Below are 25,525 nucleotides of genomic sequence, written 5' to 3'. Positions count from 1 at the left end.
TTCAGGGATTAACGAGGAAAGCTTCCAGGTATTAGGGAAAAAAGAAGTAGTGGATCCCAGGGAAGGAACAGACAGTGGCTCTGTGTCCACCGTGGGCTGAAACTCGACCTGCTATGATGAGGCTGGGAAGTGGGTATTATCTTTGAAGGGATGGCTGCACAGGACAAAGCTAAGCATTCATGGCTATGATTCTGGGAACCAAAGAACTGTGGATCAAATGTACACTGGAGGGAGTAAGATCACTTTTCCATGGAGATCTGGAGTGGACTCTGTAGGGACTTGGATGGGCCACAAGCCTGGGTGATGATGGAGGACCACCACCATGTGGCAGGGAAAGCAGGGGTAGCTGTGGGCAGATCAGACCCCGGGGTCTCTCTTTTCCGGATGTGGATGTCAGAATCAGCCCAAATCTTTTTTTTTTTTTTTGGAGCCCTAAACTCCTAGGCCTTTTAAATATTTTCAAAATGGTAACAAGATGGAGGATACCAGCCATTCTACTAATTTGGCAATGGGGACTCAAGACAGATTTATTTAGGGAAAATGAAAGACATGTGCTGTTAATTTTATCTTGAAAGTGGGGAGCAGACCCAGTTACATGGGTCTGCATTAGCATTTGCTTGATTTTTCCTTTTGCCCAATAGTTCAAGTTATTATTTTTTGATCTGTTTCTTTTTATTTTCCATAAGAAATACAACAAATTATAGAATGGCTGATTATCTGGCAGAGAGATTGGACTGGGGAAGAAAGACATGTTCTCATTGTCAGTTATGGCTTGTCTTTCACCATTCCTGGTCATGGGTTGTGACCCATACCCTCAGCTTTTGCTGGGAAATTGCTCTTGTCAACCACACGAGTAGCTGTGTCTTGCTGCTTTCCCTCGCATGTCTCAGTGCCAGTATATTCAGAGGAAATTCTTTTGTTCTTCATACAGAAACCATATTGTATTGTTAACATACCTTTTTCTATTAGGTTGCAAATTGCCCTGTCTTATTGGGCATATTTGTGGTGCTATCATTAAATATATTGAGTCTCCTAGGAAAGAAATATCTGAAAGACAAATAAGTAGGGCTATTTTGTGAATAAATTATTAGGCTACAAGTAACATTGGCTGGCAGTGGGAGAAAGAATGCCTCCTCACAAATAAAATATCAATTGCAAGCGTGGCAAGGCAGGGATGGTCTTTGCTGCTGAGGGGCATAATGAAAGATTCTATTTTGCAGTTGTTTCTAAAATGTAAGCATTTTCAAATCAGTGTTGCAGTGTTTGGTCTCAAGAGAGCAGTGAGAATTTCTAAAGATGGTCTCATTTTCCAAGTACAAATTGTTCAGAGAGGAACATTGTGTTCTGCATGTTGGCCAGACTAGTTTTGCCATTTGAGAAGAGCATAGACTTGTTGACTTAAAAAGGTCAGTGATGCTACTCTCACTTGTTATATGACCTTGGTCAAGTCACAGAACTTCTCTGTTTCTTTTTGTTTCACTCTGTTTAATTTGGACTTTGGGTAGCCCAAGGTCCTTTTCAGAACTCTACAAAATCTGTCCCATTGACAGAGACAGAAAACATTCTTTTAGGACTTTTGCACTTATCATTTACTTAGGCTTCTGAATCATAAAAGTTTGGATCCTCTCATCTTCCTCCCCTTTCCAAATGCTTGAGGCTAGTTGTAAGGAGCAGTAGACTTACAGGTTCGTATTCTGAGCCTCCTAGAACCTGTTGGCAAAGTGGGGAGACAATGTTTGTCCTCCTTAAGTCTAGGAGCTGAGACTGAGTAGCTCTGGGGTGAACATTCAGGGAGCACTCTGTGAAGTCAGGGCAGGGGCTTCAGGATGCATGACAGCCCCACGAGGATTTGAGAGGGGCCATTTTACCTTTTGAACCTCAAGGAGGACATGGGACAGTGATCTTGAACAAAACAAGGTATTAACATTTCAACACTTTTAGAATAGAAAAATACCAAATAACCAATTGCATTTATCTTTTTGTCTTTTTAAGCATCTGATTTTCTTCCTCCTTCCCATGTCATAGCTGGGGGAGATGAAAGGAGTCTGGGGGAAGGAGGTCTTTAGCATTTACTAATCTCCATGTTCTGGGTACTAGACCAGATATTTAACCACAAGGTTTGGTTTAATTCTTGCAATATCTCTTCGAAGTAGCTCCAGTTATAATCCCCACGTCACAGATGAGAAAATTGTGGCTTAGAGCATTAATGCCACTTGCCCAAATCACACAATTAGTAGGAGGCAGAAGAAGATTGAAACCTTATCTGTGTCAATCCTTGATTTTGCATTTTACTCCAGTATTTTCCCTTTTCATTATGTTTTTCTCCATGTATTTGGTAACCCTCTTTTCCCCAGTGACTCTTGTCCCTTACTTACTCTGATCCTCATTTTGTTTTCCCAAAGATCAACGTTCCTAAATCTCTCCTTGCCTCTTCCTTTCCCTCCTTACTAGGCTGGCTGGCCAATCCACTAAACTCATTTCCATAAAACGGCTTAGTAACAGACAAAGCCACAGCATTTTACTCTTCTGGCATAAATTCTTTTATAATTCTCAGGTTCCTTGGGAGACAAGAGCTGGTGGATGATGCTGGCAACCATAATATTAGTCCAGCTCACTGAGCCCACAAAAAGAGTGTGGGTACTTTCAGTGATACCTTGGGGGGAGGTCCCCTTTAGTCAAGAATGGCGTGTCTTCCTGCACAGGGGACTATGAGAGGATGTGAAATAAAGGTTACCTTCTCTCTTTGGTGTGAGCACACATATAAAAGGCCCTGTGAACATGTCAAGGGATTTGACCAATAATAGCATTTCTTCATTGATTTCACTGTTGTTCTAGATAAGAATCCATACACTTATATTAGGGCAGAACATCTCCATCTCTGGTCTATATGAGACATAGGTTCCAAATGCACCAGTCCCCTATATTCACCCCAAGATTAGTCTGTTTCTTGTGTGATATGGTATAGTTATGAAAATAGTGCAGATTTCAATTACTTTTTCCTTAGCTAAATGGTGTGAATGCAGTCTTTTGAATTCTACACCTCCTCCATTAAAAAAAAAGTAAAGAAAAAGAAAAGGTCTTTAACTATTCTGTCTAAAAGACAGCTTTTGGGTGACAGAAAGAGAACATCTTTATCATTGAATTTCCTTTGAAGGACATTCTAAATTCAAGGGAGCATTTCCTGAATAGGGCAACTCCATCTAGCCCTACAACATAGGAACAACATCAGTAAGAGCACCATCCCTGCACTGTAGCCTCCTAACTGGTTTCCTGTGATCCAATCTCATCCTCCTGTAATGTGGTGGTCCTGAAACATGAGTGTGCATCAGAATCTCCTGGAGAGCCTGTGAAAACAGATTGCTGAGCTCTACCCCCAGAGTTTCTGAGTCAGGCTGTTGAGGGTGGGGCCTAAGAATGTGTATTTCTAACAGGTTTCTAGGTGATGCTGCTGCTGCTGGTCTGGGAACCTCCTTTGAGGACCACCGCTGGAATCCATTTTGCATGCAGCATCCACAGAAATCTTTAAACATGTAAATCAGATCATGCCATTTTGTTACTTAAAACCCTGGGGTATCTTTCCATTGCATTTAAAATGAACTCAAATATTTTATGGTACCCGCAAGGCCTGGAATGTTTCCTCTGTTTACTTCTTCAAGTTTATCTTCTTCTCCCTCCTCTTGCTCACAAGGCGGGATCTCTCACCTTCTTTCAGGTTGTCCTGGAAAATGCAGAGCTCAGTGTTTCTCTTCAAGGACTTAAGCTCTGGGTTCCTCCACTATAGCTGGCTGGCAACCTTCATATCACAGGTCCACTGGCCCTGTCTGGAAACTCTGACAATGCCATCTGATGCTGTCCCTCAGTCACTGCAGTCACTTTCAAGTATCACCTTTTTTCCTCTGTAGCAGTTATCACCATTTGGAATAATTTCTGTTTATTTGCTCATCGTCTCTATCCTCCCACTAAAATATAAGCTCAGTGATGACAAGGTCCTGTCTGTCTTGCTCAGAGCTATGTGCTCAGTGTCCCCAAGAGGTGTTTGCCATGTTGTAGGTGCTGGGTTATTTTGTGTTGTATGAAACAGTGAGCTTAAAGGGTTTGAATTACATTCCCTAAGTAGGGCTGTCCTTGGCACTTGGTCACCTCTACAATGTCATTGGAGATAACCTGTCAGTGAGAATAAAGGAATAGTTCCCAGTGTTAGAGCAGCCTCAGAGCAGAACCAGCCCAGACACGTGAGGCTGGACATGGGATCTTTGAACCCATGGCAATGCTGGCACGGAGTTTCCACCCCATGAGAAAATCTACCAACCCAAAGCAGGAAGGCTGGGAGCAACAGGATGATATTCTTTACTGTTTTCCTAGGGCTATTCTATGGCCATGAGACATACATCTTTGAGTCCACAAGACTTTTAGGAAGGGTGTGCTGAAAGGTTAGTGACAGCACGCAGCCTTCTTTGATGACCCTGAATGGAAGATCCCATCCTACTAGCCTAACTGCCTTGCTCCTGAGCAAAGAGAGGGTCCATGTTTGTGTTCCTGTCTGTCACCAAACGGGACCCAGGCTGGAGCTTCAGCACCTCACTCCAGGTGAGGGAAATGTAAAAATTCAAATGTATTTAGGGTTCTTTGATTTTTCTTTAACTTTCAACAGATTTTGGTGTACCTGCTCGATTCATAATTTGGCAGCACTTTGAAAAAGAAGGTTTTTCAGTGTTCTTGGGTTCCCCCAAAACAACATGAAACAAAAAAGTGATACTGCCACCCAGGGGCCCTCAGAGGTCAGCAGGATTTCTGCTCCTACTCCTCTTCCAGCGGCACTATTTGATACAACAGAGTCTGTGGTCTGGGGCAGATAAAGTCACTCTAAAATAGTTGTGTTAGCTGGGCGCAGTGGCTCACGCCTGTAATCCTAACACTTTGGGAGGCTGAGGTGGGTGGATTAGTGGAGGTCAGCAGTTTGAGACCAGCCTGGCCAACATGGTGAAACCTTGCCTCTACTAAAAATACAAAAAAATAGCTGGGTGTGGTGACACATGCCAGTAGTCCCAGCTATGCGAGAGGCTGAGGCAGGAGAATAGTTTGAACCTGGGAGGTCAAGGTTGTACTGAGCCAAGATCTTGCCACTGCACTTCAGCCTGGGCAACAGAGTAAGACTCCTTTTCAAAAACAACCAACCAACCAACGAAAACAACCGGTTGTGTTAATAACAGAGTCTTACACCAGAGCTACTGCTGAAAACAATCCTATTTCTCAGCATGGGCACATTTTGGATGAGGGTAGCCCTCTCGAGGCTTGACCCAGGGAAAACACAGACCTGAACATGGTCTGGGATTCTCCAGCCTGGAAATAGGGTAGCACCAAAAAGGAGAGATTGGCTTTGGCCCCATCTAGATATAGGCCTGTTTCTGGAAGAAAATCAGTTTTTTTTGTTTTGTTTTTTTTTTAGGTGATAGTGCTTTAGGGAAGACATTCTAGTTGTATTTGTGAAGTCTAGTTGTTATCTATGAAAGTAACAGCTATGTTTACACAACTCCAGGGCATTGTAATCTATCAAATAACCCCTCCAGGAAGAATGTGATGATCAGGTGATGAGGCTTCCAGGTTTGCCTGTAATCCCAGCATAATTATTCACTGTGCCCCTTTCACTCTCTGTATTTCAGGATAATTATCATTAAGTATTAACTAATTATTAAAATTATTGAATCATTATTAATACCCCCTTTCTCTCTCAAAACTATTTCTGTTTGATCAATAAATTCTGTTGTCATGCTATTGCTAATACACACTCTGCTGTCTCTCAAGAGCTGCTAACTAGACCTTCCCCTGGAAATCTCTAGAGCAGTGCTGTTTGATAGAACTTTCTACAATGATGGGAATGCTTTATATCTGTGCTGTCTAATATGGTAGCTTCCGGTTACATGTGGCTATTGAGTACTTTGAAATATGGTTAGTATCTGCTATTAAAATAATAAATACTTAAAAAAATATGGTTAGTGTGACTGAGGAACAGAATTTAAAATTTTATTTAATTTTAATTAATTTCACATTAAATATATATAGCCACATGTGACTACCACATGGGTCAGTACAGCTCCAGGGTCTCCCTATTTAAGCCTCCAGGGTTATTTCCATGTCTCAGAACTTCCTGACTTTATTTCTTTTTAAATCCACTAGCACCACTTCTCTCTCTGTAACATTGGTAGCTCAGTGGATCATCTTAGTAGTTCCCAAAGACAAGCACACAGACCCTGCCATCTTAAGGGTTTTAATGGTGATCACCATGGGTAAAACAGAGGGCATAGCACAAACGGCAACCTTGGAGGAGTTACCATGATGGGAGGGGGCCGCAAGGGGGGTAGGGGAGATAGGGAGGAGCAGAGACTGAGCAGCCCATGCAAGATTCTGGCACTAGAAGGAAAAACGAAAAAGCGTCTTGTTGCTTATGATCCGGTAGGAATGACGCAACACACTTTTGAGGCCATGTTATAGTTTAATTAGAAAGGAGAGGAAGGTTTAGTCCACCCTTAAAATATAAATAAGAACCCCATCACCATTTTACTAATTAAGGAACTGGAAATTCAGTTATAAAATGTTTGGACTCGCGCATCTGAATGAGAGGCATGTGTGGCTGCTGCTAACACACGGAAGTCTGAGAGATGGAGGCAGAATGGAATGCTGTCCTTTTGAGGTTTTAAACTTCCCTCCCAGCTAAGCAAATCATTTGGGCGTCTATTTCAGGATTTAAATATTTTAAAAAATCAAACTAGCAGTCTGTGTATTTATTTTCTTTTTCTTCTGTGGAATATGAAAGCAATCATGAATGATAACATAGGCTTTATTAGAAGAAAATCTAAAGAAATTCTGGCCAGACAGGCAACAAAGAATGCAGCTCCAAGAAGAATCTGTTGCTGGGTGCCTGCACTTCATGACCTCCACCTCTCCTCTCCTCTCGTTTGGTAAATTCCCTCTGGGAGAATCAATATTGCTTCCCAAGTCCCCCCGTGCTCTCAGAAGGTCAGGTGGACATGAGAAGAGTTCAGGGAAAGAGTGTAAGGAGAGCGAGGTATGGGAGATTCCTCTGGTGGGTAAGAAAGGGGAACTGAGGGTTTTATTATTTCTGTTATTTGGGTTTGTCTGGGTTGAGCTGAGAAAGAAGTGCTGTTGGTGGGACTGTAAACTAGTTCAACCATTGTGGAAGTCAGTGTGGCGATTCCTCAGGGATCTAGAACTAGAAATACCATTGGACCCAGCCATCCCATTACTGGGTATATACCCAAAGGACTATAAATCATGCTGCTATAAAGACACATGCACACGTATGTTTATTGTGGCACTATTCACAATAGCAAAGACTTGGAACCAACCCAAATGTCCAACAACGATAGACTGGATTAAGAAAATGTGGCACATATACACCATGGAATACTATGCAGCCATAAAAAATGATGAGTTCATGTCCTTTGTAGGGACATGGATGAAACTGGAAAACATCATTCTCAGTAAACTATGGCAAGGACGAAAAACCAAACACCGCATGTTTTCACTCATAAGTGGGAATTGAACAATGAGAACACATGGACACAGGAAGGGGAACATCACACTCCAGGGACTGTTGTGGGTTGGGGGGAGGGGGGAGGGACAGCATTAGGAGATATACCTAATGCTAAATGACAAGTTAATGGGTGCAGGAAATCAACATGGCACATGGATACATATGTAACAAACCTGCACATTGTGCACATGTACCCTGAAACCTAAAGTATAATAATAAAAGAAAAAAAAAAAAAAAAAAAGAAGTGCTGGCTGAAGTTTGAGAAGCCACATTACCACCGTGATAATACTACATGTGAGAGGTTGGGATGAGGGGGCACAAAGAAGGTCTATTTTCTCCATGGTTTTGGTTCCTCTGAGAAAACCAGATTTTCTAAATTGTGGTGGTAGCTGAGTGGAGGTAGTGCAATTTGTTACCTTGAATTTTTTTTTTTTTTAAATAGTTTGGGTAAAACTACTAAGAGAATTAGTGGATGAATGGATAAACAATATGTGGTATATCTGTACAATGGAATATTGTTCAGCCTTAAAAAGAAGGAAATTCTGACACATGCTACAACATGCATGAACGCTGAGGATACTATGCAAAGTGAAGTAAGCCATAACAAAAGGACCAATTCCGTTTGATGCCATTCATGCGATGAACCTACAGTAGTCAAATTTATAGAGACAGAATGTGGAATGTGGGTTACAGGGACTTGGGGAGGGGAAATGGAGAGTTATTGTTTAATGGGTACAGAGTTTCAGTTTCGGAAGATGAAAAGTTGTGGAGGTTAATTGCACAATGTGAATATGCCTGACTACTGAATAGTACATCTAGAAATGGTTAAGATAGTAAATTTTATGTTGCACAGTTTTTTATCACAGTAAGAAAAGAGATAAGGCATTTCTGATTTTTTTTTTTTTTGGATTCTTCTTAAATTTTGGTGTTTTTAAAGGATTTTTTTTTTTTTAAACGAGTAGCAGAAATTTCCAGTGAGCTGGGTACCATAAGCCTTTTTTTTTTTTCTCCTCCTAAAGATCTTGCTATGGAGAAGAGAGTTTCTTTTTGTTCTTATTTTTGTGTTTCCTACTCATAAGCCCATACAACTTTGGGGGAAGAAAGAAAACATTTAATGAGCACTTTCTCTGTACCTGCCCCTTTTACATATGTTAACTTAATATTCATAATAACTGTTTAAGTCAACATATAAGTAAAACCGAAGGTCAAGAGAGGTTCAATTATTTACCTAAATCATACATGTGGTAATACTAACACGTGTGATGATACATGTGGAGCAACATCCTTAAGACTACTTGGCATTTATTAAACACTTATGGTGTGCCAGACACTTACTATGTGCAAGGGTTTTACTCATTTAAGCACTAGACCTGCATTAGAATCTAACTGCTTGGTCTTCTGACTGCATTCCCCCATTTGTAGGCCAGGTGACTGAGGCTCAGAGAGGATCAATGACATGCCCAAAGTCACGCAGCTACTTAACACCAGAGCTAGGATCAGTGGTCATATCAATGCTGTTTCCCATTCATATTCTTTGCTATCTTCTGATTTAGACAAAAGAAGTATAAACCCTATTTAACTGGGAAACACATTTTTAAAAAATTAAAAAATTATAATTAAAAAATAATTAAAATATTAAAATAAAAAATAGTAATTAAAAAATGGAGATATCTCTTTTAAAGGGAACATTTAGCAAACTCTAGACTGGTTTTATGGGTTGTGTTTCCCTTTGGCATATCTACTAGAGTCATTTAAATCACGAATAAAGAGACAATAAGATCACTTTCCTAGATGTAATTTCAACTCTAAAATGCTGTACTCCATGTAACTTTATGAATAAATAAATACACTGTTCTGAATTTTCTGGGGTGTGGATGAATCAAAGATTATTCTTACTTGTATTACACACTATTTTTTATGGCTACAATGGACATGTCTGACTAATGGGAAGCCACCACATCACAAGAAAATAATAAAGCTGAGGCATGAAGTGCTTGTCTAGGATGAGCTGGAAATTTTTCTGGGTTCCACATTCTGTCTTGTGATGAATTCTTTTTGGTTTTGAATAAATGCCATTGACTCTCAGGCCAAGGCCGTGCATCAACTTGAGCTATGTTGCTTATTCTGTCTTTGCCTTTCCTTGTCTCTTTCTTGCTCCTCTTAGGTTCAGCATGGTAACAGTATGCTTTAATTTTATGCTTCTTTCCTGGTATCAGAACTGAGCCTTGAAGCCACACAAACCTCAATTTTTTTTTCTTTCAATTTTCTGCTGGAGTCCAGAAGAATTCAGATTTGGAATCAATACATGACATGTCAAAAAAGAATTAAACAAAGTTGGTAACGTGAAGATAAAATGTTTCTTTCATCCCTTGGGTTTAACTTTGTCTAAAGTAATAATAAAAGGGGGAGCTTACCATGAGTAAGCAATTTGCTCCGCTTCCGTCTAACCTGACAGCCAACTGATTTTCCGACACAGGTTGTAAGATGAATTAAACCAATATTATTTATTTGCTTTTCAGCATGAAAAAATAGATCTATCTGTTTCTAAGGTTATTATATGCAGCATTGAAGGAAATGCCACCCAGAGATATGATCTTTCCTGTACTTTGAAGCCTATCATCCTTCTTTCAGAGAAAGCAAACATATGTGTACACATGTACACAAACACACAAACACATACTATATTTTATTAGTTAGCCCCCTTTTTTCTCCTAGCACGCTGAAGGGAAATAGAGACAGTAAAATGCTGCCCACACAATTCAGCAGCCTTCACTGTGGACTTCTATCAATATTTACTACTGAGGGGCCCTAGGGTTTCTTGCAAGACTGTTTTGGCCTCTAGTGAAAAACCTCTGCGTTCTGACTCTGATTTCAACACTGTTCAATTTCCTGACTGTGGAAAAGGATTTCCACTAAATTTCCCCTCCGTAAACCTGGTATTGTAATAAATAAATGCTTTCTTCTCACCACCTCTTACCCCTAGGACCTCCTTGTATCTGTGAGGATTCAGTAATATTTGTGAGAGACTTTGTACCTAGGATTATCTCTTGTAAGTGTGAATTTCAGGTTATTTGGTTTTTCTGCTGTACTTAAGGATTTATTCCCTTGGATCAAACCTGGATTTGACCTCTCAGAGGTTTAAGTTTCTATTGTGCGACATCGTGCTTGAATCAGAAACACTCTACTTCTGTGTTTTTTCAAAAGCCAATCCTATGACCTTTTTCATAATCAGTTTTGATACTGTCCATCCTACTTTCCATTTCGGTTTCTGTCATCTCTACATCGGGGTAATATCTGAAATAAGACTAGAAATTTGCTGTTCTAATTCTTGGTTGAGTGCTGGCTCCTGGGCCTATATTGATGGTGAAGGCCGGGGATTGACAAAAAGGCAAATGACTGATCTCTAAAGTTGTCTTGTGGCAGAAGAACAAATTGTTGAAAATACAAATTCCTTCAAAACATAACATTTGATTGCCTTGACCTTGTTTTCTGAGTTGGCTTTTTCTTTTGAGTGAGGATAAACCACAGTGATGTTTCAGCTCCATAAACTCCAAAGAGTAGTAGGAGAAGACATACAGTCAGGATGAGAAGAACCAGATCAAGGCCGTTGTCCAGGCTTGAAGACTCACATGGGAGCAGGCTAAATTCTAGGGCTACCCAGAGTGTCAAAATCAGCATTCTCATAGTTGGTGACAATATTCCCTCACTGGTCTCCTTGCTTCAATCTTTCCCTGGACCTATGAACAATATAAATGGGATCACAGTCATTCTGCTGCTTAAAATTCTGTAGTGGCTTCCACAACCTTAGACTAGAACACCAAATTTTTTATTTTTATTTATTTATTACTTAAACATTTATTTTAGGTTCAGGGGTACATGTGCAGGTTTGTTATATAGGTAAACTCGTGTCATGGGGGTTTGTTGTACAGACTGTTTTGTCACTAGATATTAAGCCTAGTACCCATTAGTTATTTTTCCTAATCCTCTCCCTCCTCCCACCCTCTGCCTTCCAATAGGCCTTGGTGTGTGTCATTCCCCTCTATGTGTTTATGTATTTTAATCATTTAGCTCCCACTTATAAGTGAGAATATGTGGTATTTAGTTTTCTATTCCTGCATTAGTTTACTAAGTATAATGGCCTCCAGCTCCATCCATGTTGCTGCAAAGGACATCATCTCATTCTTTTTTTATGGCCGCCTAGTATTCCATGGTGTATATGTATTACATTTTCTTTACCCAATATGCCATTGTGGGCATTTAGATTGATTCCATGTCTCTGCTATTGTGAATAGTGCTGCAATGAATATATAGATCAGATCACACATGGGCTTGGAGAATGAGTGCGAGGTTTTATTAGTAGAAGTAGCTCTCAGCAGATGGGGGAACCAGAAAGGAGATGGTTTTCCCCTAGAGTCGGGCCACTCGGCAATGTGTGTTTTCCCCTCTATGTGTTTATGTATTTTCATCATTTAGTTCCCACTAATAAGTGAGAACATGTGGTATTTAGTTTTCTGTTCCTGCATTAGTTTGCTAAGTATAATGGCCTCCGGCTCCATCCATGTTGCTGCAAAGGACATCATCTGCATAGTATTCCACGATGTATATGTGTTACTTTTTTTTTTAACCAAATATGCCATTGATGGGCATTTAGGTTGATTCCATGTCTTTGCTATTGTGAATAGTGCAATGATTGAACTTCATTCGAGGACTCTGATTGCTTCCACCGCGCCAGCCAAACTCCTCGTAGTTCTGCTTCTTTCTGCCAGTGGATGGCCTGCTTTTCCGCTGGCATGCTCTCGATGACCAGCCGCTTGTGTCTTCTTCACCGATGTGTTCCTCTTGATGTCCTCTTGCTTGTGTCCCTCCCCCGATGTGTTCCTCTCGCCATCCAGCAGCTTCTGTCTCTGTCTTGCTAGGGTCTCGGGTTTTTATAGGCCCAGGATAGGGCATGGCAGGCCAGGGTGGTATTAGAAAATGCAGCATTTGGGTGAGAAGGCAGAAGTGCCTGTCCTTACCTAGGTCTGTGGGGGTGGAGCCCTAGCCAGGGACCACGCCCTCCTCTACCCAGCACTTTCCTTCCCACTTTCCATATCATTTAAAGGGACCACGCTCTTCCCTTCCCAGGATTCCCGTATTACTTGCTATTGTGAATCGTGCTGCAATGAACATACGTGTGCCTGTGTCTTTATGGTAGAATGATTTATATTCCTTTGGTTATATATACCCAGTAATAGGATTGCGGGTTGAGTGGTAGTTCTGTTTGCAGCTCTTTGAGGAATAACCACACTACTTTCCACAATGATTGAACTAATTTACACTTCCACAAACAATGGATAAGCATTTCCTTTTCTCCACAATCTCACCAGCATCTGTTAGTTTTTGACTTTTTAATAATAGCCATTCTGACTGGTGTGAGATGGTACCTCATTGTTGTTTGGATTTTTATTTCTCTAATCATCAGTGATATCGAGTTTTTTTCATATGCTTGTTGGCCACAGGTATGTCTTCTTTTGAAAAGTGTCTGTTCGTGTTCTTCCCACTTTTTAATGGGTTTATATATTTTTCTCTTGTAAATTTGTTTAAGTTCCTTACAGATGCTAGATATTAGCCTCCTTGCCTTGCGCTGGTTTCCAAGGCAGATGTTTCCAACTTTTGCTCATTTAGTATGGTGTTGGCTGTGGGTTTGTCATAGACACCTCTTATTATTTTGAGGTATGTTCCTTCGATACCTAGTTTGTTTAGAATTTTTAACATGAAGCGGTGTCGAATTTTATCAAAAGTCTTTTCTGCATCTATTGAGACAATTATATGGTTTTTATCTCGAGTTCTGTTTATGTGATGAGTCACATTTATTGATTTGCATATGTTGAACCAACCTTGCATCCCAGGGATAAAGCCTACTTGATCGTGGTGGATAAGCCTTTTGATGTACTGTTAGCTTTGATTTTTCAGTGTTTTGTTGAGGATTTTTACATCAATCTTCATCTAAGGATACTGGCTTAAAGTTTTCTTTTTTTTGTTGTGACTCTCCCAGGTTTTAGTATCAGGATGATGCTGGCCTCATAGAATGAGTTGGGGTAGAGTCCCTCCTTGTCAACTTTTTGGAATAGTTTCAGCAGGAATGGTACCAGCTCTTCTTTTTACATTTGGTAGAATTCAGCTGTGAATCTGTCTAGTCCTGGGCTTTTTTATTGTTGGTGGGCTATTTATTACTGATTCCATTTCAGACCTTGTTATTGGACTGTTCAGTGAAACAATTTCTTCCTGGTTCAGTCTTGGGAGGGTGTATATATCCAGGAATCTCTCCACCTCTTCTGTGTTTTTTGTACGTGTGTGTAGAGGTGTTCATAGTAGTCTCTGATGGTTGTTTGTATTTCTGTGGGGTCAGTGGGAACATCCCCTTTGTCATTCCTAATTGTCTTTATTTGGATCTTCTCTCTTTTCTTCTTCATTAGTCTAGATAGTGGCCTATCTTATTAATTTTTTCAAAAAACCACATCCTGGACTTCAGAACACAAAATTCTTACTAAGACCTTTTGTTGTCTTGTCCCTGCCTATTCCTGTAACCTGAATTCATTTTCCTCTTGCTCACTACTCTCCAGTCACATTAACTTGCTTTAATTTTCTTGCACTTGCCAAGCTCTTTCTTGCCAGCAGATCTTTGGCTATGTTGTTTTTCTTGCCTGAAAAGCTCTTTGTCCATTTGACTCCTACTGATTCTTCAGGTTTTAGCTTAATGTTACTTTCTTGGAAAGGCCTTTCCTGCTGGTCTATTTCAAAGTACTCTGTTTTTTTCATGGTACATGTCATAATTTGTTAATTTGTATTTATATGTTTATTGGGGCGTAAGAGAAATATCTGTCTTAATCACTGGATAGTAAGATTTGTAAAGGTAGGACAGAGAGTTGTTTTATGTACTATCGAGCTTCCAATAATTGGCAAGTAGATAAATAATGTATGTGTGCATGTGCATGTGTACATGCATGTATATCTTGGGGTCAAGAGCAAGAGGAACAGCTCATACTCAGATCACATACAGCACCAAGCCAAGTAATGAGATAAAACTAGGCAAGCTGTTGAATATCAGGAGACCCAGTTCCTCAGGAGTAAGGTTGTATATCAAAGACCTGGCAAATAGCACAGGATGAGGAAATGTGTGTGCTCTAAACATAGAGGAGGAATCCAAACAAAAAATTGGGAAAGCTGATAGTGCCAGACATAGGACCTTAGCAAGGTAGTAGGTAATAGACACGCAGCACCAGCAACAAGGACACTACAACACAGCAGGAGTGTCCTGGCTCGGCAAGGAAGATTCTTATAGGAGAGCATTTGGATTTCACTAAAATGATTCAACTCACAAGGTCTTACTGTGGGTCTCCTATAACAGCTACCAGGTCTGACATCCCTTTTTTGCCCTACAGGCTACCTGGAATGTCTACATTTGATTTCTCACCTGTGGATACTCAGTGTGCACAATCCCTCATCCTTCATCCCAGCCAGAGTGTGCTGTGCAATCACTGCGTGACCATTTTCAATATTCACCATATAGTTTGTAATTATCATGGCTCTCTTCTCTTCCCGAGGGCATTTAGATTGGGTGATAGAACATTCTCATCTATTTTAAATGAGTTGTATCAGATTAAAAGATCCTGGGGCTGGAAAACCCACACAAGTAACAAAAAGGAAGAAAAATCATTCAAGGCTGCTTTTACAAAATGATTTTTTGCTTTGTAAAGGCTACCCACCCTTATCAGGGAAGAGAGAGACACAGAGGAATGTTCTGGCATCTTGCTGGGCTGATAAAAGAAAGGCTGTTTGAATAGGATGTTGTCGACCATTTTCAAATAATTTTCCTTTCTTGAGTAAAGTTATGTGTTTTAAATGAATGAATTACTGCTATTATTATTGATCAATCTTTTTTTCCCCTTCAAGGTTGTTCTTCAAGTGTTTCTATAATAAAATAAGACACAAAATCTAAGACAACATCAGCACAGTTTTCTCCTTCCAACCCATTTCTTCCACTTAAGTACGTATTTCAGTGTTGTTGAGAAGGAAGGTTTTTTTTTCCTGACATAAAAGCAGCCCAGTAAAGTGCATCCCACATCCTGTGGCCCTACCTTTTGCCTGTGTGGACACTTTCTGGGGAAACAGTGTCCACGGTAAATGAAAATAAGCAATAAGTTGTGAATTAGGATTGACTTTCCCAGGAATGAGTTTTTAAATAGGTGATCCACCATATCAAAACCAGAGGGGGAAAGTAGTAGCAACTGTTAAATTTGGGCCCTAACACTTTGGGAGGCTGAGGTGGGCGGATCACCTGAGGTTGGGAGTTCAAGACCAGCCTGACCAACATGGAGAAACCCCCGTCTCTACTAAAAATACAAAAAAATTAGCCGGGCATGGTGGCTTATGCTTGTAATCCCAGCTACTCAGGAGGCTGAGGCAGGAGAATTGCTTAAACCTGGGAGGCGGAGGTTGCAGTGAGTGGAGATCGTGCCATTGCACTTCCAGACTGGGCAACAAGGGCAAAACTCCATCTCAAAAAAGAAAAAAAAAAAATAACAATAACAATAATAATAATGTGGGCCCTAAGCAAGTGCAAAGCTGTAAGGGTTGGAGGCTGGGGAACTGCCAGGATGACCTAGCTGAATTGGATTATCCCACTGGTATCATAATAGATACCTGAGGAGCCATAGATGCTAACACTGAGGGCTTCACACTGCAGCATGGCTTTGCAACTCAGCAGGTCAGCACTGAAGGCTTAGCACCCCAGGCATCCTGTGAAAGCAGGCCTGAAGTGGTAATGGAATGGCTACATAGTTCAAAAGAAAGGTAACTGCGTTTAAACAGAAGGTAAGGAAACCTGTCTGAGTTGTAGTTGTCAAGGCACATGGAAGAATATGACAGATGCCCAATTTCACTGCACACTAAGCCAGAAAGGAAGGAAGAGACATAGTGATTACTTCTGGAAATGTACATGTTATTTATTTACCGCGGATTCATCATGATAGTGCATTGTGTGGCTATAGAATGCTTCTTAATGAAAATCCTCATGAGTAGATGGATGCCCTCTTATTTTATAATTTAATACATGGCTCTTCTGTGAATACAGATTTAGTAAATGATGTTAGGAACAGAACAAGAAGATTTTATTTATAGCTGTATGTCCACATCCAGGTACTTGTAATATGATTTTTCTTTTTCTTTCCTCTTTCCCTCCTTCCCATCCTCCCGCCTCTTCTCTGCTGCTAATGAAAACAGCCCAGCATTAGATAATTCCCTTGATTCTTTTTCAGGGATGATGCAGTAATTTTCAGTCGACAATTCAGCTTATCAGGAGAAAATGACACAGGGTGGGGAGTAAACAAGATAATAACCAGGGGCCTACTTTGAAGTTCATTATTGAAAAGCAGGCAAGTCTTCCTCCTTCCTCTTACAAAGAGAACTCCCTCACAGGCATCTTCCCTCTCTGCCTGGGAGATATCCCTTCCCAACTACTTGTCTGCATGCTCCAAAAAGAATTTTGACTGTCTTCTCACCCAAGCACACTTTTTTATTTAAAAAAAAAAAATCCCCCAGCTATAAAATGACAACTGAGCGCACACATGCAGAGCTACCAGGAAATTACGGTTCTCGCCAGCTTGGATGGCCCAGCCTAGACTATTTGCACTGAGGCTGAGGGTGTATAAACCGCTGCTTTGTTGGACTCTCAGGGTGAGAGGAAATTTCTTAACCAAGAGCTCCGCATGGAAAACATTGTTTCTGTAACAGCCCGAGGTCAAACTCTGGGGATAGCTAGCAAGAATTCCACTGGCAGCGTTCAGTTGTCTTGAGGTTATGAAGGGAGAAAGGAATCCCTTTCCCTCTCACCACCTCCAAGATTCAGCGGAGCCTGGATTCTGAAGAACTCTGTCTGCCTCAGCCATTTTTGAAGTGTTCTTAAAAGCAGAGGTATGAATTGCAGCTGAGGTTGTCTTTGTGGTGAAAAAACTCTTAGGCCTGAGGAAGCACTGCCTTTTTATCAGAAATACCCACCGGGTAGGAAAAGATAGAGATTGGAGGCGCTGAGGAGTTGCAGGCCTCCAAGATCTGGCTTATGTGCTTAGAAAATGATACAGCATCATCATGGGTTTTGTTTTGCAAAGGCTGTTATTTTCAAGGAACTGGTCCCACTAGGATATTCTTAGAACAGTTTGAAGTAACATCCTTAGGAGATCGTAGTCATAGGCACTATTCAATCACAAAGGAGACTTTTAAGCCAACTGTTTTCAAATCTTATTTTCAAAAGTTTAAAGAAACAACTTTCAATAAGTTTGGAGATGAGAAAATCCAAATGCAAGGAACTGGGGCGGTGGGAGCCGGGGAAAGGGGAGGGTGGAGCAATTGCTTGGGAGTGAAAGTCAATAGCCACCTGAAAAATCTCTGACTCAGCAAACTTCTTAATTGTTTTTCCCTCTAAACTTTCTACCTTCTAACATCCCTTTCTAGGAGATGAATAGATGGAGGAGGAAAAAGGCCTATCAGAGGTGTCTGGGACTTCTGCATGTATTATCTCTGTGGCTGGTTTTAGTACCTGCCTCAAAAGCAGATGGATGATCAGGCACTGTGGCTTGCATCTATAATCCTAGCACTTGGGGAGGCTGAGGCCAGAGGATAGCTTGAGGTCAGGAGTTCGAGACCAGCCTGGGCAACATAGCAAGACCTGTCTCTCCAAAAAATAAAAAAGATTAGCTGGGTGTGGTGGCATGTGCTTGTGGCTCCAGCTACTCAGAAGGCTGAGGCAGGAAGATCACTTGAGCTCAGGATTTTAAAGCTGCAGTTAGTGATGATTTCAGTACTGTACTCCAGTGGGTGGCAGAGTGAGACCCTGTCTCTGAAATTAAATAAAAATGAAAATAAATTTTAAAAAGCAGATCAATATGAGATGATCAAGGTCCTCTGAATGGCAGAAGGCAGGGCCATGCTTACCTTGGAGCTCCGAGGATATTGACTGGTGCAAGATGGGTGCTCAAATAATACCTGATGAATACAAGAAGAGTGGAGGGGAAAGAGGGAGGGAAGCAAAGAGAGAGAGAGAGTACAAGACAGAAGGGGGAGGGAGATCCCTCAAGTGTGTACTCTGAAGCCTACCTGACTTAATGACTTGATTTTACTGAATTATTGCTTTGAGGAATCAAAGAAATGTACAGGAACTTAAAAATATTTTTTAACCCTAATTCAGCCTCCATTTACATTTTGGACTTACCCAGTACAAGGATCTTTAAAGTTCAATTTGTGAAAACACCTGATTTTTAGTATCTACTATCTTCCTTCATTTGTTCTCTGGCATACAGCCAGCCATGCCCACCTGCAATAAGCTTCAAATTTGGAAGAAGAGGAAAAAGTGCATTCTTAGAACAAGGTGACCAGAGGTGCTGCGTTTGAGATATGCCTTGGGGGCCTCTATGTAGCCCTCATCTTTCTTATTCCCTCATGCTTTTGTCCTCATTTGGGGTCAAAAACCAGAGCGTAACCTATTGTAACAACTGACCACATATGTAGGGGAGTGATAGACATCTATCTGGACTTCCTCAAAAATAATCAAGAACTGTCCGAAGCTGGGGACATAAGTACGTGGGAGGAATGGGATCAAGGACACAATCAAGTGTGGGAGGATGGTTTAATCTCTTACGCTATATGGATTTTCATGTGATTAGTACTACCCGGTAGTAGTTTTCAAATGCCTTGCAGTACCTGGATTACAAAGATCAAGACATGACATTTTCTACTCTTGACTTTTAGTGATTATGCTTTTGTGAATCACTCCATGTTCTTAGATATGAAATATATATGATCTTGTAGTAGGATTTTTTTGTGCCTGTTTTTTGGAAGGAGAGAGCTAGGGGACTCATTGCATCAGGAAACAATAGTAAGTTGACACCTTTTCGGGCTTCCCGTTGTTAGAGGTGGGGCTGCAGAGGGATAGAGAGTGCACAGAGGTGTGTAGCCCTCTAGGTGTGCCTGCTCCAAATGAGGCCGTTGGGCCTGCAATTTTGTGAAAAATTTGCTGAGAATGTTCTGGGAGGCAAGAATATTCCTTTCCCAAATACCTCTCATCACAGCAGGAGGTAAAACAAGACACCCCAGAATTAACCTGAATTGAAGGGGAAAAAGATCCTTGAAAAAGCAGTATTGCAAAGCAATATGACATTAATCGTGCTTCCTGACCTTTGATTTGCTACAGTCTAGGTCATGTTTCTGACTTTGAAGAGTCTCCAGTTCTGATCATTTGAAGAGGATTTTAGGCTCTGGCAATGAGCCATATGAAAAAAAAAATGCCCACCAGGTGTATCACTCTGGCTTCATTTTTTGTTCTCTCTTTGCTTCAGGCACACTGAACTTTTCTAGGACCTGAAGTTGCCTAGCTATCCCTGCTGTATCAAGCACTTATGCCTCACTGGTGCCTTACCTACTCATTGGCTAATTTCAATGCATTCTGTGGTCACGGAGAAGCCTTTTCTAACCCCCAAGGCTGGGCTAAGATCCCTGCTCTGAGCCCCACATCATCCTGTGTTCCCTCACGCCCGGGGATTAACCCATTGCATTGGCAAGGTTTGTCTACTTGTCTGTGTCCCATAGACAATGGGAAAGTTATATTTAAGTTTTCTGTGCCCCAATGTCCTCATCTGTAAAATGGGACCTTTAGGTATACCAATCATGAGATATGTGAAGATTAACTGAGTATGTGAAGCAAGAGAGGATCTCTGGCATATACTAAATGCTGACAATTGTGAGCTATTATTTTTATACTTGAGGGCAGGACCCATATCTGTCATTTGTATGTCCCTACAGCTTGCCTCAGGGCCAGTGCAGAGTAAGCTGCCAAAACTACTTATTAAATACATGGGAGATACTCAAGAGCTCTGTAAAGACTGAGTCACAGTTTTAGGAACATTGATGTCTTTGGCAAGATTCCTGTGGCTTTGTAAATGTCCAGACTCACTCCAGCTGCCTCTCTGATGTGTGGAGGCAGCAATGCCTTTGACCTCAGCACAGGTGCAACTGGGTGGCCCTGTGGGAATGACAGAGCCCCTCTTCCCCTCTTCCCTCAGTAGTTAGGATTCTGCTGAACTGCTTACAGGGAACTAAATACCTGAGGAGGCGGGAGCTTGGAGAAAGCTGAGAGGTACCTACCCCCATCTACCTACTCAGAGGATTTTAAGAAACGCAGATAAATGCAAGAGACAACGTGGTCATATAATGGGAAAAGAGTGTGGCTTGGAGGTGGATACACTTTGTTTTGCATTCCAGCTCTGCAGTGTAACCAGATGTGGTTTAGTTATTAACCTCTCTCATCCCTGGTGTCTTCATCCATAAAATGGGAATTGTGGGCTGTGGAATTAGTAGGACTGGAGTTAGAAAGGCAGTTTTGCTATTTACTGGTTGTGTGACATTGAAGCAGTTACATAACCTCTTTAAGCCTCAGTTTCACTAATTAATAAAGTGTACTTAATAATCACATCAGATAACAAGGTTGTTAGGAGATTAAATAACATACATAAAAAAGTTAGCTTAGGAAAAGTATGCAATAGTGAAAGCCTCGACTATCTGTAGTGGTGCTGTAAATTATTTCTTGAAATATAGCGATTGCACATGATAAAAAGAATTCTGATGTGTTGGGCAGAAGCTTACAAGGATGTCTTCCAAATCGCAAACAACATGCATTCCTCTCAGGAGACAATTTTATTACAAAGAATGGCAACCCAACTGGAGGCACAGACATCTAATTTGTTTTAACTCTCTGTAGCATTCAGAATCATTTGTAATATTCCATTGGCCCTGGTTGCTTTTAGCAAGAAGTGTTTTATCACATAGAGAAACACATCAGTGACCATCTCCTCCTTAATAAGCCATGTCTTTAGACACAGCATTGTGCAATATGATTACAAGCTATAATGGGATGTTCCTCTTACTACCAAGAGCAATGGAGCAAGTGATGTTAATATTATTGAGACTTCGCCTGGCTCAGCTGAATTCCACTAATACTTCCTTTTAGAAAGCAGTACCCAAAAATGGCTGATGAATCTGATTGCCAGCCCAGCTCAACAGTCTTCAGACTACATTTTTGCATGTTTCATGCTTTGGAACCGAACACTCTTAAATTGTTCTGTTTTTAACTGCTGAATTGCATTTCATCTTGAGATCACACTAAGGGGGGGAAAATCTTAACAACTTTAGCAAAATTTTTGGTTTAGCTGTTTCACATTCCTCTGCTTTACAATGAAAGTATCTCTTTATGCTTCTTGGCATCTGGGAGTAGAATATTGTGTATTTAACAGAGTCTTGGGTGACAGTGGTGTCGTGCTGTTGAGTAATTTATTGGCAGGTCTTCTGCAGTGGATCCATCAATACAAGCATGTGGCCCAATTTCCAATTACAGTGTTTCCATTAGAAATGCCTTCAGGACATAGTGTCTGAGACAGAAGGAAAAGAGTAAGGACTCTTACTCTTATCTGCCTTAGAGCCCTGAGGACAAAGAACGGAATATAAAATGGGCCACACTGCACTTGTTTGTCCCCATCCTATCGTGATATTCTTGTCTTTAACTTCTGCTGCTCCAGGCCCAGCCTTTATGGAGTTTCTAAAAAGTGTCCTGTTTCCGTGCCAGTGATGGCCTAGAGGCAAAAAGGAAGTCCAGAATAAAACCACTATCTGAGAACTCTTTTGTTCAAATATTTCTTGTGCAAACACAATGTGCAAGGCCAATGCCAGGCCCCAAGTATTCAATGTAGGACTCCTGAGCTTTGAGGACCTTAGAGGGGGAGACACACACATGCAATTAGAATATGCGGTGAGGTATATCGGAGGAACTAATGAAAAGCTTGAGATGCACAGATGGAGAGTAAATGTGCCTGGAAAACTGGGGAAGCTGTAATTGAGGACACAGCGTTTGGGATATGCCTCAAAGGATGTGCCATGCCTCCAAGAGTGTCCAAAAATGACCAAAAGGCTCTTCTGTCAGATAGAAACGCAAACAGTAGTAACAGCATATTTTTGCAAAATGCATCTTAGGTTTATGAAGTAGACAAGACAGTTGGTATTTCCTCCAATGGATAGCAGAAGTAACGATGTCTGAAGAGCAAGAATCATTTACCCAAGTTCCCATTGGTAAGCAAGGATAAAGCTGGGACAAGGAAATAGGTCAGGATCCAAATTCGGGTTTCCTTAATGGCTTCTTGGTCAGCGTGCTTTCACACTCAGCACCTGTGAAAGGACAAGGTCCACGTGCATTAGCGGCTCTGATTGCTGTGCAACCCCTCCTGAAGTGCTTCAGGTTATAGTGCAGCATTTTGCCAGCTGCCTAGATTGGGCCAGCCCGGGCCACAGTCCTGTGCATTTGGGAACCCATGATGGGGAGAAGGACTAAGGCAGGAGGGATGTCCCGACAGTTACCCAGCTCCCTGCACTTTCCCATCTGAGCCTCTAGGTGAGAGTGTCATCAGGGATACCTGCCAGCAGCCAGACCCCAGAGCGGGGTGAACGTCCTTATCACCAGGGTGCTTTGTCTCTGTATGGGTTGTTTTATGAGCCTTATTACAACAGCTCTGTGATAGTGGTATGACAGATAGGATTTTCTTAGTGGAGACAAGGATACTAAAGTGCAGAGAGGATAGACGACTTGCCTACATGACAAATAAATCATAAAACTAGGACTGAAATTCAGATATACTTTTAGTCCCACTGGCTCTCGGTCTGCTGAGGAATATGGTGTCTCTTCATCGTGGTTCCTAGAATTCTTTTGATAGGAAACAATGCCTTTACCCTCTAATTGAGCTATGGTTTAAAATGAAGTATTAGTCTGCCCTCAATTCTTGCCAAATCATAAGTCATCTATATTAGGTCTATCCCTGATAGCAATTTCTGATGAGTGGGAAGGGCTGTAGGAGGGAATACTGAGATATTAATATTCTTCGGGGATGGAAGGAGAGAGAGAGAGGAAAATGCCCTCTTCTGCCAAAGTGGGTGTGTGAAAACAAGAACCGAATACCGAACACCCTCACCTGTGACCCCAACTTCCCCATAATCCCCCTGTTCTGTGCACATATGTTCTACATCAGCCCCTTTTCCTCAGACATGACACTGCTTCTCCACTTTGAAGCTTGGCTCATGCTGTTTCATTCAGCATTTTTGCTTGTAAACATGACACCATTTTCCCATGGTCATTTCAAGTTTTTTTTTTTTTTTGATGCTGCTGCCTGGATTCATTCTCTTGTTTGATACGAAAGGTCTGAGCACTTTTGAGGTTTCTTGGCACTTGCTGTATTGTACCTTGAGCTACAGTTGAGTTGTGTTCTTGGCTAATTCCTCCCACTGAGTGCAGAGGGCAAGACCTATGTCTTAGTCATCTTAGTAGATAGTAGATATATAGAGATACCGATATAGATATGTACTTACACCAAGAATATAGTAGGTACATGATCAAAGAACAGGGACCATCTAAGTTTTTGAATATAATTTATGATTCTGCTTAGGATCAGCTCTGCTTCATGGGAGGCCCAGTTATGAGGCCATAGACAGCACCTGGACCTTAGGAGGGGCACTAAGTTTCCTGAGTGAACTACTTCAACCATGGATAAGGGTTGGGTGAAGGAGAAACCCTCTGGAAAAAAGATGCCCAGGTCCAAATAGTTGACCATCTGTAGCCTCTTCTCCAAATCTGTAGCACACTCCACTGTAGACGGTCCTATCCAACTGTTTAGTGACCTGGCCAGGGCAATGTAGTCAAGGGGAGAGACAGGCCATTATGTCCCTCATTCCTGATTCTGAAGTGCAGCTGCTCAAATGCTGTTTACTTGTGAATGCATTGGCTTCTTTCCAGCCGATGTGTAGAAATCTCTGACTCACAGTAAGAACTTTGCAAAATGACCTCAGTATAGTGAATGAGAAAAGGCAATTGAAGTGTAGGTGTTTCTGGGTGCAACAAGGATCCTTGGATGTCAGCAGCTCATTTAATATGCATAGCACTTGACAATTTACAAAACAGTTTTACACATCTTTCTTCATTTGACCTCCACAATTATTTCCAGAAATCAGTAGAAGAGTAATTTTACTTCCTCTTTACAGATGGGGCTCAGAGAAGAGCCTTGGCTGTGACCACATGGCTAATAATGGGCAGGTGCGGGAGAGATTCTTGAATCCAGAACTTCATTTGCCAAGTCTAGAGGTATTTGTGTTATCCTCAAAGCATCTTAGATAACATCCACCCACCCAAATGAAAAGGATAAGAGTGTCCAGGAAGTGAAATAAATACATAAAAGAAGGGAGAAGAGTACAATAAGTGAAGCTATCTGAGAATATGCAAACCAGAGCCAGTGCAGGGAGGAATGTATTAGCTTTATTTTGGCAGGTAACTTTTTTTTTTTTTGCTTTTTAGAGAAAGAAAGAGAATGAGAAACATGCAGAAGGAGTAATTTGTTGTCTACCCCAACATTCCTCCCTTGGCACCAGTACTTATTTCCCAACAGAAGGGCTGGAAATGGCCAACACTGCTTTTCCAGGCTCCCCTGTAGAAAGGCATGCATGTGTGACTTAATCATGGCCAGTGAGACCAGAAGATATGTCTTCTGAGAGCCTTCTGGGGCGGATTTCCCTCCTGGTGCTGGGTATGCACCTTGCTCAGTTCAATGCCTGTGGGATTCACTGACAACACGAAATACACTGATGCACAGCTTGTCTGAGATGAATGCATGTGCTGTGTGATCCTGAAGTTCTTTATGTCTGTGTTGGCTTTTCATAGTACATCTGCTGGAAAGAAGAGGCTTTTTGGACATTTGTAAGCCCTTTGTGATGGGAGGGGGTTAAGTCTGTAAGTATATGTGAAAAGGGGCTGCTATAACGTAAAGCCAACTCACCAAACATGGGCTTTGCAGTAATAAGGATGAGAAGCTAAAGATCAGGCCTCATGGAAAAGAATTTCCCCCTTTCTTCTACTTG

The sequence above is a fragment of the Nomascus leucogenys genome, chromosome 1a (assembly GCF_006542625.1).
Source record: "Nomascus leucogenys isolate Asia chromosome 1a, Asia_NLE_v1, whole genome shotgun sequence".
Classification (NCBI taxonomy): Eukaryota; Metazoa; Chordata; class Mammalia; order Primates; family Hylobatidae; genus Nomascus; species Nomascus leucogenys.
Note: the sequence above shows the minus strand (reverse complement) of the source record.